Here is a 17443-nt window from a genome sequence, read left to right on the forward strand (position 1 = left end):
CACTATCAAAGCACTCCTGACTCCAGCCTCTGTTTAAAAACCTCCCAAGAAGTAGTGTTCACCATCCTCCAAGTCAGCATATTCCACTGTCAAACAGCCCTGACCATCAGGAAATTCTTCCTAATATTTATGTGGAGTCTCTTTTCCTGCACGTGGAATCCATTACTCCTTGTCCTAAGAACATAAGGACAAGCCAGCTGGATCAGACCAGAGTCCATCTAGTCCAGCACTCTGCTACTCGCAGTGGCCCAACAGGTGCCATTGGGAGCTCACATGCAGGAGGTGAAAGCAATGGCCTTCTGCTGCTGCTGCTCCTGAGCACCTGGTCTGCTAAGGCATTTGCAATCTCAGATCAAAGAGGATCAAGACTGGTAGCCATAGATCGACTTCTCCTCCATCAATCTGTCCAAGCCCTTTTTAAAGCTATCCAGGTGAGTGGCCATCATGACCTCCTGTGGCAGCATATTCCAAACACCAATCACATGTTGCATGAAGAAGTGTTTCCTTTTATTAGTTCTCATTCTTCCCCCCAGCATTTTCAATGAATGCCCCCTGGTTCTAGTATTGTGAGAAAGAGAGAAAAATTTCTCTCTGTCAACATTTTCTACCCCATGCATAATTTTATAGACTTCAATCATATCCCCCCTCAGACGTCTCCTCTCCAAACTAAAGAGGCCCAAACGCTGCAGCCTCTCCTCATAAGGAAGGTGCTCCAGTCCCTCAATCATCCTTGTTGCCCTTCGTTGCACTTTTTCTATCTCTTCAATATCCTTTTTGAGATGTGGCGACCAGAACTGAACACAATACTCCAAGAGCTGATTAGCACCATATTTGTGTTTATATAAGGGCATGAAATCCCTTACCAGTTTCTCCGGGACCCCAGTCTCTATGGATTGGGAGATAAACTGGAATGATAAGTTCAATTGATAATGATAAGGGAAATGATGGTGATGATTATAATAATAGTGGTGAGAAGAACAGAAAAAGAACAAGAACAAGAAGAACTAGAACAAGAAGAATCTTTCTACAGTGGAACCTCGGTTTTCATTGCCTTCGGTTTTCATCGGTTTTGGTTTTCATCGATTTTTTTCAGTGAAAAGTTTGTCTCCGTTTTCATCAATTTGCCTCGGTTTTCATCGATTTGCAGTAAGGTGCAGGGGTTTGTGGAGAAAAATCACCCAGACAAAGCTGTTGTGGGCCGTGTCTGCAACTTGTTTAATGACAATGTCTTGCCCCATTTCAGACAAATCTGGCATCAGAAACAGACCTCTTTGGACAGCTTTCAGGTGCGACATTGGTCCACTGGCTCTGGAGCTGGTTCTAGTGTTATTGTTTGTTACTGTTTTCAGCATGAAACACTATGATTATTCACAAAAAAAATGAAACACTATGATTATTCACAAAAAAGTGTTTTTGGTATGTTTTTTGGAGTGCCTAGAACTGATCAATTGGATTTACATTTTTTCCTGTGGAAAAGTTTGCCTCGGTTTTCATCGATTCTTTTTGGACAGATTACCATCGAAAACCGAGGTTCCACTGTAAAATCTATATCCAAGACAGCTTACAATATTACAATAAAATTGCAATTGACATATATGACAAAGAAAAACCCCCTAAAACAGCATATTGAGAATAAAGGAACATATTAATAAGACCATGACTAGCAGTAAATATTAATAACCCATTTATTTATTTATTTATTTATTTATTTATTTACTTACTTACTTACTTACTTACTTACTTACTTACTTACTTACTTACTTACTTACTTACTTACTTACTTATTTATTTTTTCAACTTATATACCGCCCAACCCCCGAAGGGCTCTGGGCGGTGAACAACATAACATTCAAATACAGATCAACATAAAATCAAATATAAATTAATCTCTAAATAATATAAATTAAAATGCAGCAATTAATACATAACATAATAATGCCTACAATATCCCTCTTAAACCCTCCCGAGAGGAGAAAAGAAAGGGTGGGTCCAACAGATGGTAATGGTTCCTAATTCCATAAAAATGGAAGAGGGGGGGCACTTTCAGCAGCTGGACACTCCAAAAGCCCAGCGGAACAACTCTGTCTTGCAGGCCCTGCGGAAATCACCAAGATCCCGCAGGGCCTGAACAGCTGGAGGAAGAGTGTTCCACCAGGCCGGGGCCAGGGCTGTAAAGGTCCTGGCCCGAGTGGAGGCCAGCCACATCATGGGGGGAGGGCAGGGACTGTCGATGGAGTTAGCCTCTGCTGAGCACTTAGAAACAAGTAGGGACATATGGAGTAATCTGGTCCCGAAGGTATAGGGGTCCCAGGCATTAATAAGGCCTTAAAGGTAAGCTTACCCATGGCAGAAGATGATTCGGAACTCAGCTAGAAGACCAATGCAGGCTGACCTTAATGTTGGTTGAATATAGTCCACGGAAGAAACCCCCGTGAGCAAGCGGGCCACCACATTTTGGACCAGTCGCAACCTCCGGATCAGCCTCAAGGATAGGCCCGCATAGAGCGAGTTACAATAGTCAAGCCTGGAGGTGACCGTTGCGTGGATCACTGTGGCCAGGTCCGTCATAATTACATCAGGTCCGTCATAATTACATCATAATGTACCTAAAATAACTCATGTTACACTCTCTATTGTTAAAACAGGAAGTTGTTTAAATACTAGATGGGTCTTTGGTGTGATCCAGCAGGGCTCTTTTTATGTTCTTCGCCCCCTCCCCTCCACAGCAAAAAAATAACATTTTGTGTGCATATATGTAATTGTCATGGTAAATATAACAGATCAGACACACGATCAACTTTTTCATGTTTTATTTTTAAAAAAATCAATGGCACATCTACATTTGAAGTGTTTTCTTTTGTCTGCTTTTTTTGTAATTTTAGGAAGCTTCTCAAGGAATCAATTGCGGTTGGTCAGGGTGGGGTGGGAGGGGGAGAGGTTCGTTATCATTCTTGTCTGACTTTCAAAACAGGTCCGAGTTCAAGAACGGATTGAACATGCCCCCCAAACAGCAGGAGAGAATGCCGCCCGCAGCTTGAAAGGGTACCGGGGGTCAGCGCAACCCTTGTCAATATTGTGCTTGAATTTGTCAAACATTAGTGCTTGACAACACGATAACCCCTTTGCTTTGATTCGCAAAGGAGAACAGGGAGTCGGAAACAAAGCATGCCAAAAATCCCTGTAGCTAACACTTGATCAAAGAACTCCAGATAAAAGCGAGCCGGGGAAAAAAAACGTTGAAAATATATAATGTAAAAAACCTGCTCCGTGTTTTGTCAATCAAGTCCTTGTGGAGGTTAGAAGCAAGCCCAAACATCCCTCCCCCCTACAGCAGGGTTAGGACTTTACAGAAACTCTTGGGTTTCCCCAATTTGGTATTTTATATCTTAAAAGGAAGCCAAGGAATATATTGTGTATATTCCTTCCCTTTTTCCTAATGAATATACTGCTATGTGAACCTTGGGAACCAAAAAAAAAAACATGGAATGTTTCAATTAAATCACTGAGTGCATTATGTCAGTCTAGTACGGAGAGGGAAAACTTGTTTTCCCATATTTGTGAAAAGGGAGGATGGCTTCTGATTCAGTGACAAGGCCTCGAATGTGCTATTGAGTATTCAAGCCAGTGTGCTAAAATTATTAGTTATGTGGGTATAGGGCTGAAGAGACTTGGGTTCAAATCTCCACAGCCATCCAACTCTCCAAGTGACATGGTGTCAATTTTACCTACATCAGAAGGGCTCTGAGCAGATAAGAGGGCAGAAAGGAAAAGCAGGTGTATTACCAGAGGTGGGATCCAGCAGGTTCTCACAGGTTCCCGAGAGTAGGTTACTAATTATTTGTGTGTGCCGAGAGGGGGTTACTAATGGGTGATTTTGCCATGTGATTTTTGCCTTAGTTATGCCCTCCTTTCAGCAATAGCGCGCAGAACTTGAAGCAGTCTAGCCGGAGGTGCACCGGCGTGCGTGGCAGCCTGTGCCTGCGTGCATTTGTTTCCAGCCCAAGGACTGGCGCAGCGGCTACGTCCTTGTCACAGCCCTGCCCAGGAATGCCCCGCCCCCGGAATGCCTGGCCATGCCCCCGTCGTGCCCCGCCTAGCCCCATTGGCGCTACTCCACAGTTTGAATCCCACCACCATGGGAACGTGTTACTAAAATTTTTGGATCCCACCACTGTGTACTACCCTAAGCTTTTGAAGGAGGAGGAGGAGGAGGAGGAGGAGGAGGAGGAGGAGGAGGAGGAGGAGGAGGAGGAGAAGGAGGAGAAGGAGAAGAAGAAGAAGAAGAAGAAGAAGAAGAAGAAGAAGAAGAAGAAGAAGAAGAAGAAGAAGAAGAAGAAGAAGAAGAAGAAGAAGAAGAAGAAGAAGTTACTACCTCTCAGGTCTTAATTAAGGCCCAATATTTTCATCAACTCATGTTCTGTCTCATACCTCCAAACATATCCATATCTTTTTCAGCCCACACTGGGAAATGTACTAAGAGCTTATGGGTGGGAGGTCTGAACAAGTTCCCCTAAATTATGTAAGAAATAGCAATATCAGTTCCCAGGAATTACAGCCCATCTCCAGATAGTTCAACTGGAGATGTGATGCTTCTATGGTGTTGAATCCTACAGAGATCCTTGTCTTCCCCATGGTTCGTCCCAAATCTTCAAGAGTTTCTCAACTGGATCTAGCAATCCTATCTTCTAGTGTTTCCAGTTTTTTAGTTTGGAAATACTTTGGGATTTAGAAGGGCCTGAGGAGGATTGGGTTTGAGGAAGGGAGGGACGATAAAGGGATGAGGTTCACCTTCCAAAACGGCCATTTTCTCCAGGTGGAGTGACCTCCAGGTCAAATGATGAGATGAGCTGTAATCCCAGGAGGTCTCAAGCCCCCGTCTGGCAGTTGGCAATCCTGCTACCCCCCTTCCCCCACCAGTGGCGAGGTGGGGCCTGACAACCCATTGAAGAAGAAGGAGGAATAGGAGAAGGATTAAAATTGGCTTTTATATCCCACTTTTCTCTACCATACAGAGTCTCAAAGTGGCTTACAATCACCATCCGTACACTATAGGGCACAGGTGTCAAACTCGCGGCCCTCCAGATGTTATGGACTACAGTTCCCATCATCCCCTGCCAGCATAATGCTGGCAGGGGACGATGGGAACTGTTGTCCATAACATCTGGAGGGCCGTGAGTTTGGCACCTATGCAATAGGGCTACACAATAGCCTTATAAAATAGAGCTGCACTATGACAATTTGGCTCAAAGAGAGACCTAATGTAAGGAATTCCATAGAAGCAGAAATAAAAGGCTTTTTGGGTGTAAAAGTCCGTTTATTAAGACATCTTAGAAAGCTCACATACACGTAGTGGCAGGAATGACCCTTCCCGCCAGAAGCACAGGTTATAACACCATTCACCCCATCCCCCCTTCCTGCTTCCCATGGGAGCGGGTCCTCATCTCCAGCGCCAAAGATACAAAAGTCTCCGCCCGATGAATCTGGCCGCATCGCCCGGGCTGTGGAATGCACTCAAGGTTACTTCACCATCCAACACCATTGAATCCCTTTACACTCTGCCTCCCCTTAAAGAAGACCCCTCCCAGGTTTATGCGGAAAAGCGAAGTGGAAAGCAAAGAAATAAGGAGTGGGGGCTTCAATATTTTCGGAATAAACCCATTGATTATACAGAGATACCCCACCCAAGAGACTAAATATGTGCAAGCGTTTAGCGATTAAAGCGAGAGTCCAGGATAAAAGGCGTCAATTTAAGTAGTGCTTGTGACCATCAATAATAGTCGGTGCAGGGGCCTCTCCGGTGAGTCGCATTGCCAGGCATCGGAAGGCAGGGAACCTCCTTGAGCAAGAAGAAGCTGGAATGGAAGACAGGATGAATGTTACTAAAGAGAGTTAGAGCCAAATCCCTAAGCGGGCAGTGACATGTCATTAATCACTTTAGTAATGTCTAGAAAAGGTCCCACAAATCTTTTGCCAAGTTTGGAGAAAATTTATGCACGTCTCTGAGATTTTTTTGTAGATAAATACACCCAAGAGCCCACACACAGAGGAAAATCCGAGCGGTGTTTATCCGCTTGCAGTTTCAGGAGTCCCTTACAGCTTGTTGCCAAAGAAGCCGGTCCTGGACCGTTTTCCATCCCTCGGCTAGGGATAAAATCCATTGTTAGCGAAACTCTGGAGGGTCCAGAGCTGTCAGCGAATAGTTGTTAATGGCAAAGGAAGCGGGAAGGAGCTGACCAGACCTTACAATTTCAAAGGGGGTTTTCTTTGTACTGCTATGGACCGCATTGTTATAGGCATACTCCATAAGCGGAATAAAGCTTCGCACCAATTGTCTTGGTGAAGGTAGTTGAGGGTGTATATTTCGCGTAAATACTGCTCTAGGGTTCCTGTTAGATTTCTCTCCGATCTCTCCGTCACTTTGAAGCGTGGTGGTAGGGTGGCTGGCGGCGACAGCCGAGGCGACCCCCAACAACCCCAAAAAACGCCTTCAGAACTTTGAGATGAATTGGGGGCCAGCGGTCGGAGACCACCTTGATGAGGGCGGAATGGAAAGGCGGTAAAACTTATGTTGAATGAACAGCCGTGCCAGCTTAGGAAGCGGAGGGGATGGGAAGCACATGGAGATAAAATGGGCTTGTTTAGAAAATAAGTCTACCACCACCCACAAAACCGTGTTGCCATGACTTTCGGGCAAATCTGTAATAAAATCCATGGAGATGACTTCCCAGGGGCGGGAGGCCACCAGGAGAGGTTTCAATAGCCCATGGGGCTTTCCGGAGATGGTTTTGGCTTCTGCACAAACCGAGCAGCCCTTAATGTATGCCTCAATGTCCTTGCGCGTTGCGCGCCACTGGAACTGCCGGCGGGCCAAATGCAGGATTTTCAGAAAGCCAAAATGTCCAGCCGAGCGGGCATCGTGGCAAGCTTCAAGAACCTGCTTGCGGAGGGGGGGAGGCCGCGTGCCAACATTCCCCCCTCCGTAAACTCCATTCTCCAAGCGCCCAATTGGGAGTCACTTTCTTCCGCTGGGGGCACCGTGCAGCCCCGCCTCTTCGAGTTCCCGCCCAGGAAAAGGAGAGACGAGGGAACTAGGAATGGAGGGTGGAGGAGGAGTGGGCGTTTGAGATCGGGTGACAGCCAACCCCAACTGGGAGGGAGAAAGAACAGTCGCGTGGAGAAATGTCTGCGTAAAGGGCAGCTCCACCCCTCTCCCCGGGTATTGAAAGTAGCGTCCAGCCAATTTTATTGGTTTTCCCGGGGAAAAAATGAGATATGCCAAAGAGAAACTTGGCGAAATCGGCCCAACGAATTTGTTTGCAGCGGGCAGACATTTTGAGGGGGGTGGACAAAGCGGCGCAGGGTGCATGATCCGACCAAACCTGAAAGGGGTGTTTGGCCCCCTCCAGCCAGTGGCGCCAAGTGGAAATTAACTGCTTTGATGGCATGAGTCTCTTTGTCTCCTACAGTCCAGTTGAGTTCAGCACCAGAGAATTTCTTATACAAATAAGCACCGCGGAACCAGCCTACCATCTTTATTTTTCTGCAGCAGGGCTGCCCGAAGCGCTTTGTCCGAGAGCATCCACGTGAACCACAAATGGGAGATCTGGGTCGGGAGTTGCTTTAGAATAGGTTAGGTGAGTAGCGCGAGGCTTTAAGAGTTGAAAGGCTGTTTGACACTCCTCAGACCAGGAAAAGGGGGCCCCGGGCTTGGCGGACAGTGGATCTTTATTCTTAGTGCGTAAAGAGAGGTCTGTGAGGAGGAGAGTCAGTTCAGCCCGGTGGGGTATAAAGTCCGCGGTAAAAATTAGCAAAACCAAGAAAAGATTGGAGCTCTTTGCGGTTGGTGGGAGGTAAGAGCCAAATTTGGAGGACTGCGTCAATTTTAGCAGGATCCCATTTCAAGCCTTCGGTGAGATCCGGTAACCCAAATAGTCAATGGAGTTCTGGTGAGAAACAGCATTTGGAGAGTTTGGCAAAGAGAGAATTGTCGAGCAAGCGTTTCCAATACCTCTCGGACCAATGTTTCTTACTCTTCTATGGTTTATTGAGTAAATTAAGCAGTCATCTAAGTATACCACAACTCCCTTGTACAATCAAATCATGGAGAACGCATTGATAAGAGCCGCAAAAGCCCCGAGGGCCCCGCCAACCCGAATGGCATTATCCAAGTATTCAAGAGCTGTCCAAACTTTAGTATTCGCGCCGATCAAAGTGTTCGCAACCTTCAGCAATTCTGACTCTGTAGTAAGCTTCTCTCAAGTCCAATTTAGTAAAAATGCGTCCTTTGCCGAGTGCATCTAAAAGGTCCTTGATCAAAGGCAAAGGATATTTATTATTGAGACGAGGGAGACCATATTGAGACCTCGATAATCTGTGCAAAACCGTAAAGACCCATCTTTCTTTTTTACAAACAAAAGCGGGAGCAGCGTTATTGTTGTGTTTGGTAGCTCGCCGTATGAACCATGAGCAAGGTTCTTCTTGTCCAAGAAGGCACGAAGTTCCTTCTCCTCATTGAGACTCATGCGGTAGATTCTACCTTTGGGTAGTTAAGCCCCTGGTTGTATAACAATTTTGCAGTCAGTGTCTCTGTGGGGTGGCAACTGATACATTCTTGCTCCCTGAAAAACTCTGGCTAGATCATGATACATGGGTGGGATACCAATAGAATCGGGAGCTTGATCGCTGAAGAAGCCAGGGAGGGGGGTGTGTCAGGAAGAGGTTGGGTTTTCCCCCCAATTCATGTGTTCTACGCCAGGGAAGGGTCAGTGAATTCTAAAGATCCGTTCTTTCCAAATGAACTTTGGTTCATGTAACAATAACCAAGGCATGCCCAAAACTATGGAGTGTTTGGCCACTGGCGCCAAAATAAAACTAATTTTTCTCCCAATGGTCGAGCGCAGCGGAGGAGAACCGGCTGTGTGTTTTTGAACTGGGCCGGTCGCTTCGTTCCCGAGAGGGCTACCGTCCATTTGGGTGAATGGTATAAGGGCTTAGCCAGGGGAATTTGGTCCAGACCTGGCTCCTCTGCCACCTGGGGCCGCATTAAGCAGTGGGAGCAGCCGGAATCCTAAGAGCCGAGGCTATAATGCGAATGTGTTTAGCGAGGGTTATTGGCCAGAAACGCTTGGACAGTAATGGGAGCGCTACCTTCACTCACAGCGTCAGGAGTCGGGCCCATGTCCATGGGGGAGCTGAAGAAAGGCAAACAGCTGCTTCCCCCTCACTCTGGAATTGCGCCTTCGATGACCAGCTTTAAGGCGAGCCCGTCGGAGGCTGACCCCTGATCTGCGTGGTGGCTTGGCAGATGGAGTGCGCTGAGCTGAATGGCGGTTGGTTTTGTTTTCTTGGGACGGTTAGGCGGCTAGATGACCTGGCCCTCGCGAAGTAAAGACACAATCCCAGTCGGCGACGGCGTTCAGAGAGTGGTTTTGGTAGGGGCGGCTGGAAGGCAGCTTGGTGAACTGAGTGGTGGGTTTTGGGCGTGAAATGACCTCCACGACGCGAAGGTATTCCAGCGAGGCGCCACCTGGGACCCCAACTGGATCCAATCTGCAATGATGCGAGGAACCCAAATTAAAGAAAACACCGTTTCCGCGCAGCTTACGCGTCCACAGCATCCGAGAAGTATTAGCATTTTCATGCGTTCCAGGCCACTCAGGAGGAAGTCGAGCAACCGCCGCCCGCGAAATTCACGAGCAAATTCTGCAAACGGGCGAAGTTGCCTTGCCCTGAATGGTTTTGATAGATGCCCGAGGATAGCTTCATTCTCGGCGCCTGGATCTTGGAAGCGCAGCTCTTAAAGGCTTGGAGGAATGCGGGCACCGTGCGAGAGTCTTCATCTTGCAAATCCAAAAGAGTCACGAACCAGTCGGCTGCTGCCCCATCCAGGACTGAGCCGATGTCCCGTATTTTCTCGCGCTCAGACCGGTATAAATCATCATAGTCTTCCAAGTGGGCATTGAGTTGCAAAATGAAGTAGGGAAGTTTGGAAGCGGTCCCATCAAAACGGGCTGGTATCGGGGGCCGATAGTAGCCCCGTTCAACGGCTCTTGGCTTGCCAGCTGGGGCGGTGGTTGCGCCGGGTTGAACAGGTTGGGCAGGCAGCTGTTGTATGTTGGGGGCCGGAATCGGGCGCCATGGCGGTGCCACTGGCGCTAGGGTGGCAGGACCCAGGTAATGCGTACTCCTGGCCGGGGCGCGATCCGTAATGTTACAGACTCCAACTTGGGCCTTGGTTGTCTGCTGCCTCCTTAACTCCCTCTGCAACGCCGCCATCTCTCTCCCCTTTCGGGGCAATGCATCCTGGTGCGCATGCAGAGCAGCGTTTTCTCGCTCCCATCTAGCCACTTCGCCCCGGCTATGGGCTTCAGTAAGCTCTACTATGCAAGCGCAGGGCTTGAACGCTTTCGCGTTGTCGCTGTAAATCCAGTCTGGAGTGTTCCAGGACTTTATCATGGACTGACAGATTCTGGGCATATTGTCATTGGAGCGCGATCTTTACACGGTCCAACTCGAGCTGGATCTCTTTGCGTTGTCGCTCCCGGTCCCTCTGCAGGTTTTCGCGCTCTTGTTGCAACTGTGTCCGCTCCTCCTCCCATAGCTGACGTGCTCACTGGGTCCATATGCTTTCAGAGCATCTCGCAGTCGCCCCACTTCCTCATCCCAGGTCTCCTTCGAGCGGGAGAGGGAACAGATCCGCCAGGGAGTGCAGGCTTTCTTCGGACTCTTCTCGCCGTCTGGAAGCGAGACATCGGAGACACCAGAGCCACCAGTGGCTCCCCGGGGCACCTTGTGGTGCGGCCGCTGGCCCGGGATCAGGGGGGTCCGACAGCCACGCACGGATACCCCTCCCAATCCCAGGTTTAGTCCCAGTATCCTTCGGACGGGCTCCCCAGTGTTGTGCCACGGTGGTTCTTTGGGAGTATCACCAAAATACGAAGTCCAGGAATCGCTCAATGGATTCCTGGGTTACCGCATGAAAGGTGGTCAAGCCCGTCTCCTCCATGACAGGTTGCATCTGGAGGTTTGTAATCCACACTTAAAACGTGGTAGAGATCCGATCCACAGGCGCTCGATCCATAGACAGCTTCCCCAAACGCCTGGGCATGGAAGTCCCTATGGTCGCTGCCACGTCCCTCGCTCCAACGGAGTAAAGGAAGACTCGCAAGGATAATGCAGGACGGGAAAGAGCCACCAGCGAGGCCCGCTCTCCTGCCGGTTCCTCCAGATCCAGAAGGGAAAGGTCGGAGCCCTCTTTGGGGGCTACCGCACCTTCCGCAGTAACATTCAACCTCTCCATGTCAAGACAACAGAGGTCCACTGCACAGGAATATAGATGAATTAAGATTCCTGCCACAATGTAAGGAATTCCATAGAAGCAGAAATAAAAGGCTTTTTGGGTGTAAAAGTCCGTTTATTAAGACATCTTAGAAAGCTCACATACACGTAGTGGCAGGAATGACCCTTCCCGCCAGAAGCACAGGTTATAACACCATTCACCCCATCCCCCCTTCCTGCTTCCCATGGGAACGGAGTCCTCATCTCCCGCGCAAAGATAAAGTCTCCGCCGATGAATCTGGCCCATCGCCCGGGCTGTGGAATGCACTCAAGGTTACTTCACCATCAACACCATTGAATCCTTTACACCTAGAGTTGAGGGACCATGTACTGCATCATTTCCTGTTTTTAACCTAGAGTTTTCAGGTGCACCTGGCTACTGACAGAATATTTTTTTTGGGGGGGGGGTTACCAGATTCAGACACTCCAGAGTCCACAATCAGTGCTAGTGTAACCTCAGCTTGTGGGTTCTGTGAGGCAGAACCTGGAATGAGTTTGCAACAACAATTTTTAAAAACAAAATGGTTTACTTTCTTAACACATAACACATAACATCAACATTTAACATCACATTTGAAGGTCCTGTTCAGGTTGCATTTTCAAGTCCTTATATTTACAGTTTTCTGATACTGCCAAGTCCAATTCTTCTTTGCAAGTGAGTTGGCTCCTGAAGACTCCAAGGGCTTGATGAACAGGCTTCAACATGATGAAGGTTTCCAGGAGAACTCTCACCCATTACAACCACAAAAAGAAACCCTTAACAAGGTGTTAAGGGCTTATAGAAATCAAGGTCCGAGTCTGGTAGCCTTGTCTCCTCCAACTACATGAGGTCTGCTGCCTCGTGCTGCTCTGAGTCTCCACCCCTTACTGGGTCAACCCATTCTGAGCATGGGGGTTACACTAGCACCAACCCATAATCTTATCTTGTTTGAGTTTCAACTGATTGATCTTCACTCATTCCACTCATTCATTATCCCCCCCACGCACCAGTTTGAAATATCTGATAACAAAACTGCAAGGAGTTGATAATAAAACTGCAAGGATTGTCATACCCTTATATGAAGCCATGGTGCGACCGCACTTTGAGTACTGTGTTCAGTTCTGGTCGCCGCATCGCAAAAAGGATATCGAAGAGATAGAAAAAGTGCAAAGAAGGGAAATGAGGATAATTGAAGGATTGGAGCATGTTCCTTATGAGGAAAGGCTGGACTAGATGGACTCTGGTCTGATCCAGCAGGCTAGTTCTTATGTTCTTATGTTCTGCTGCCTCATCTGATTCAGAGGAAATGGAGAAAGAGACCTTGATGTAGGGAAATTCCTTGGAGTTTGGAGAGTGGAGCTTAGGGAAGGCAGAGCTTGGGAGGGGATGGAGCTCCATGTGGTTGGGATTCCATAGATTCCATCCACTAAAACTGGGGTCTGGAGACCAGTTGTAGTTCCAGAAGAACATCTGGCCCTACCTGGAAGATGCCAAGCTTAATTTGTTGCCATCTGCATGTCTGTGAAAGGGATCTCCAATTCATAGGGTTGTCAAGATTCAGAAGTACCTCGTACCTTCGAGACCGCATTACCCCATATGTCCCAGCTCAGCCTCTACGCTCAGCAGAGGCAATTTACTGGAGGTCCCTGGCCCCTCAATGACGCAGCTGGCCTCCACTCGGGCCAGGGCCTTCATGGCTCTGGCACTGGCCTGGTGGAACACTCTCCCACCAGCTGTCCGGGCCCTGCGGGACCTTGGGGAATTCCGCAGGGCCTGTAAGACTGAGTTGTTCCACCGGGCCTTTGGGGAGACCAGCCACTGAAAGTGCCCCAGCTCCCTCCCCTTTGCTTCCTATGGGTCCCTAATATCATCGGGACCCATTATTCTCTCTTTATTTATTGTTAGGAGGGTTATGCAAGTTTTTCGTGGGACGCTGTTTTAGGTTATAATTGCTGTTTATAATATATTTGTTTTTATATGATGTTTTATATTGTGCACCGCCCTGAGCCCTCCGGGGATAGGGCAGTATATCAAATCTAATAGATAGATAGATAGATAGATAGATAGATAGATAGATAGATAGATAGATAGATAGATAGATAGATAGATAGATAGATAGATAGATAGATAGATAGATAGATAGATAGATAGATAGATAGATAGATAGATAGATAGATAGATAGATAGATAGATAGATAGATAGATAGATAGATAGATAGATAGATAGATAGATAGATAGATAGATAGATAGATAGATAGATAGATAGAGTGACATGATAGCACTTAACGCACAACACCCAATGGAGCAACCCAAGCACAGTGGTCGCGGCACCTGCCAAATAATCTGGAAGGATATGGTAGTGGTATCCAAAGCGACCAACATGTTCCAAAGAACTAACAGGAATACAATCCACTTGTTATATTCTCAGGAAAGGTCATCGTTCTGGTGAGCGAGTTAGTTTCTGTTCCAAAACTGGATCTGGATCCAACAGAAATGGGTCTGGAACAGGATCCCCCAGCCTCTTTGAGATAACAGGGCACCTTTGGAATTCCAACATAACACAGTGGGTGCAGCCAAAAAATGGCTGCCACAGGAGGAAACGCCAGCCACAAAATGAAAGCTGAAGCTTACTGGCAATCACACAGTGAAGATCCTCGTGACACGATGGCGTCTTCCACCATAGCAACATTTTTAAATATCTGCACAGCCAGTCAAACCTCCAGTGGTGCATCAGAAGTGTTGTTGGGCAAAAGCCCTTGCCCGATTTTTGAAAACAGTTGGTGGGCACTGAGAAATGGGACAGGGGCTACCATAAGAACATAAGAACAAGCCAGCTGGATCAGACCAGAGTCCATCTAGTCCAGCTCTCTGCTACTTGAGGGGCCCACCAGGTGCCTTTGGGAGCTCACGTGCAGGATGTGAAAGCAATGGCCTTCTGCGGCTGTTGTCCCGAGTACCTGGACTGTTAAGGCCTTTGCAATCTCAGATCAAAGAGGATCAAGATTGGTAGCCATAAATCGACTTCTCCTCCATAAATCTGTCCAAGCCCTTTTTAAAGCTATCCAGGTTAGTGGCCATCACCACCTCCTGTGGCAGCATACCATGCCGGGTCCCTCTGTCTAGAACAAGGGTCTCCAAACTATGGCCCTTCAGATGTTCATGGACTATGATTCCCAAGAGCTCTGCCAGTTGACCATGCTAGCAGGGGCTGATGGGAATCATAGTCCATGAACATCCAGAGGACCATAGATTGGAGACCAGAAGATAACCAGTTTCATCCAAAACCAACAGCCATTTCAGCTCCTTACCTTTGCAATGTGGGAATGATAAAACTGACCTTTTCCTTCCTTCCTTCCTTCCTTCCTTCCTTCCTTCCTTCCTTCCTTCCTTCCTTCCTTCCTTCCTTCCTTCCTTCCTTCCTTCCTTCCTTCCTTCCTTCCTTCCTTCCTTCCTTCCTTCCTTCCTTCCTTCCTTCCTTCCTTCCTTCCTTCCCGGTCCCGGTCAAACACAAAATCTATTTTTTAACCTCCTCTTTGTTTGTTTGTTTAAACCAACCTGGTCTTGGTTTGTATTTATTGTACAGATTTAGGTCACTTCTTATTTTATCCAAACAGTTCCCCCCCCCCCCCCCGCCGCCACCCCTAGCTGTATCAATGAATTACCTGTGAGGAAGACAGAGGAGGGGAAGAGAGAGTACATTGTCGGCCTTTGCCTTGTTTACGAGAAGTCACCGCCAGTTCCTTAAGCTAATGGAAACATCAAACATGATTCTCTGTTTCCCCATTAAAATGTAGATAGAGCAATGTACCGTGGTGCCATTACGTACTTTGGCAGACAGGGCATCGCGCTGAAATCTCTTCTGGCTGTCTAGGCAGATGTTAAATATGACACTTTTAAAAAGCCAAGGGAGGCTCAGAACAGAGGGTTTCATCCTGCCATAAAGCAAGTTGTTGCAAAGCCCTGGGCTCTCTAAGCTGCCCCTGCCAACTGCAGCAGGAGGGGCTGTGGCTGAGTAGTAGGACATCTGTTTGGCACACAAAAGGTCCCTGGTTCAACCCCCGGCTTCCCCAGTTAAAAGGACCAAGTAGTATTAAATCAAATTGATTATTCAGGGATCAATTGCAACAATATGCACGTACACAGCCAAAATACATCAAAAGAGCCTATAAAACAAAGATTTATTTAAAATTACACCTTTTCAGGTGCTTACACTTTAAAAGAAGAACGATATTGTCGAACCTGCTCTTTCAATTTCGGTTGAAACCAGAGGTGGGATTTAGCAGGTTCTCACCAGTTCCCGAGAGGGGATTACTAATTATTTGTGTGTGCCGAGTGGGGGTTACTAATTGGGTCTGCTTTTCTGTTAGAAATTCCATTAGGTCCAAAAATCATGAAGTTCTGTTGTTTCCTATGTGGCTGGTTAGCGAAGGTAGAAAACGAGATAATTCTCCTTGTTGGGCTGTTTTAAAAACATGTTTTAGAAATATGGTCAAGTTCCTTGTTTAAGGAAAGTATCCTTCTTTTGATTTCTAGAAACAAAACTAAGTATTTGAAAGTATGAAGTATTTGACAGGCAGTCAATTAGAGGAGAAGTAGTTGTTTCTGTTGGCAGTAGACGATCGGACATGCTATAATGAGTTTAAATTATGGACAGAAAGATACCAGTTGGAAATTAGGAACTTTTTTTTACAGTAAGTTTTTTACAGTAACAGAGAAATTATTAATGCCCCGCCCCTGGAATGCCCGGCCATGCCCCCGTTGTGCCCCGCCCAGCCCCATTGCGCTACGCCACTGTTTGAATCCCACCACCATGGGAATCTGTTACTAAAATTTTTGGATCCCACCACTGCAGCCATACCTGCCCATCCAAAATGAACCAATGCCAAACCTCCGAATACAAACTGGAACAAGCCAGCCAGATATGGAAAGCCACACAGAACTAAGTTGGGCAGATACTTCCCTGTAAAACCTTCAACAGAATCTATCAAAGTAGCTTCCAGAGCCCCTTCCACAAAAGCACCACAAAGTCTCCCCTAGCAAACAACAAAACAGCACAACTGACAGAATAAAAATCTACCAACACCAATATCAAACCCGACAAAACAAAGTAACCTCCAATCTTCCATAGCTTAAGATAATTTCAGTGTATATTTACTTAGTTACTTATTCATGTCATTTATACACTATACCAGTGTGGTGTAGCGGTTTAGAGCAGTGGACTGGATTTGTTTCCCCACTCCTCCACATAAAGCCTCCACATGACCCTGCGTAGTTACAGTTCTCTCAGAACTCTCTCAGACTCCACCTCCCTTACAAGGTGTCAGTTGTGATGAGAGGAAAGGAAAGGAGCTTGTAAGCTGCTTTGAGACTCCTTACAGGAGAGAAAGGTGGAATATAAATCCAAACTCTTCTTATTTATTATCATTTTTCTTCTCAGTGGAAACCCAACATTGCTCACGTAATTTCCGTCTCCTCCATTTAAGCTCACAGCAACCCTGCAAGGTAGGATGGGCTTCTAATGTGTGGCTGGCCCTAAGTTACCCAGTAAAATTCCATGGCAGAGTGGGGATTCAAACTAATCAGGTTTTTAGTTAGATATTTGATGACTCCATGCGGGGTCATCAAAACATGCTGTTTCTTCAGCGCCAGGAATGACGCGCTCTGAGGTGGTGCAAGAGTGGCAGCATCGGGGCGGCTGCGTGGTTGCTGCCCTTGCAAGTGGGGAGCGCCGCTGGACCCCACGCTACTTTCCCGGAGTAGCGCACAGCAGAAGGTAAGTGGGGAAAGCCCCACTGAAGGGCCAAATGGCACATTCCTAAAACTCTTCATTTGAAATCACTTTGGCTTAATATAAGAAGGACTTAATATAAAATGTCCCTGCAGTCTTCAAACAAGTCCCTGGTTTGATGAGGAGAGCAGGGTATCAAATGACATTCTTCTTCTTCTTCTTCTTCTTCTTCTTCTTCTTCTTCTTCTTCTTCTTCTTCTTCTTCTTCTTCTTCTTCTTCTTCTTCTTCTTCTTCTTCTTCTTCATCATCATCTTTGATTTTAGCCACTCAAGAGCAGGGGATGAGGATATTACAGTGATTGAGGACAAAAAAGTGACCATCATTGACATGGCAACA

Source organism: Sphaerodactylus townsendi, linkage group LG07, assembly GCF_021028975.2.
Source record: "Sphaerodactylus townsendi isolate TG3544 linkage group LG07, MPM_Stown_v2.3, whole genome shotgun sequence".
NCBI classification, from domain to species: Eukaryota; Metazoa; Chordata; class Lepidosauria; order Squamata; family Sphaerodactylidae; genus Sphaerodactylus; species Sphaerodactylus townsendi.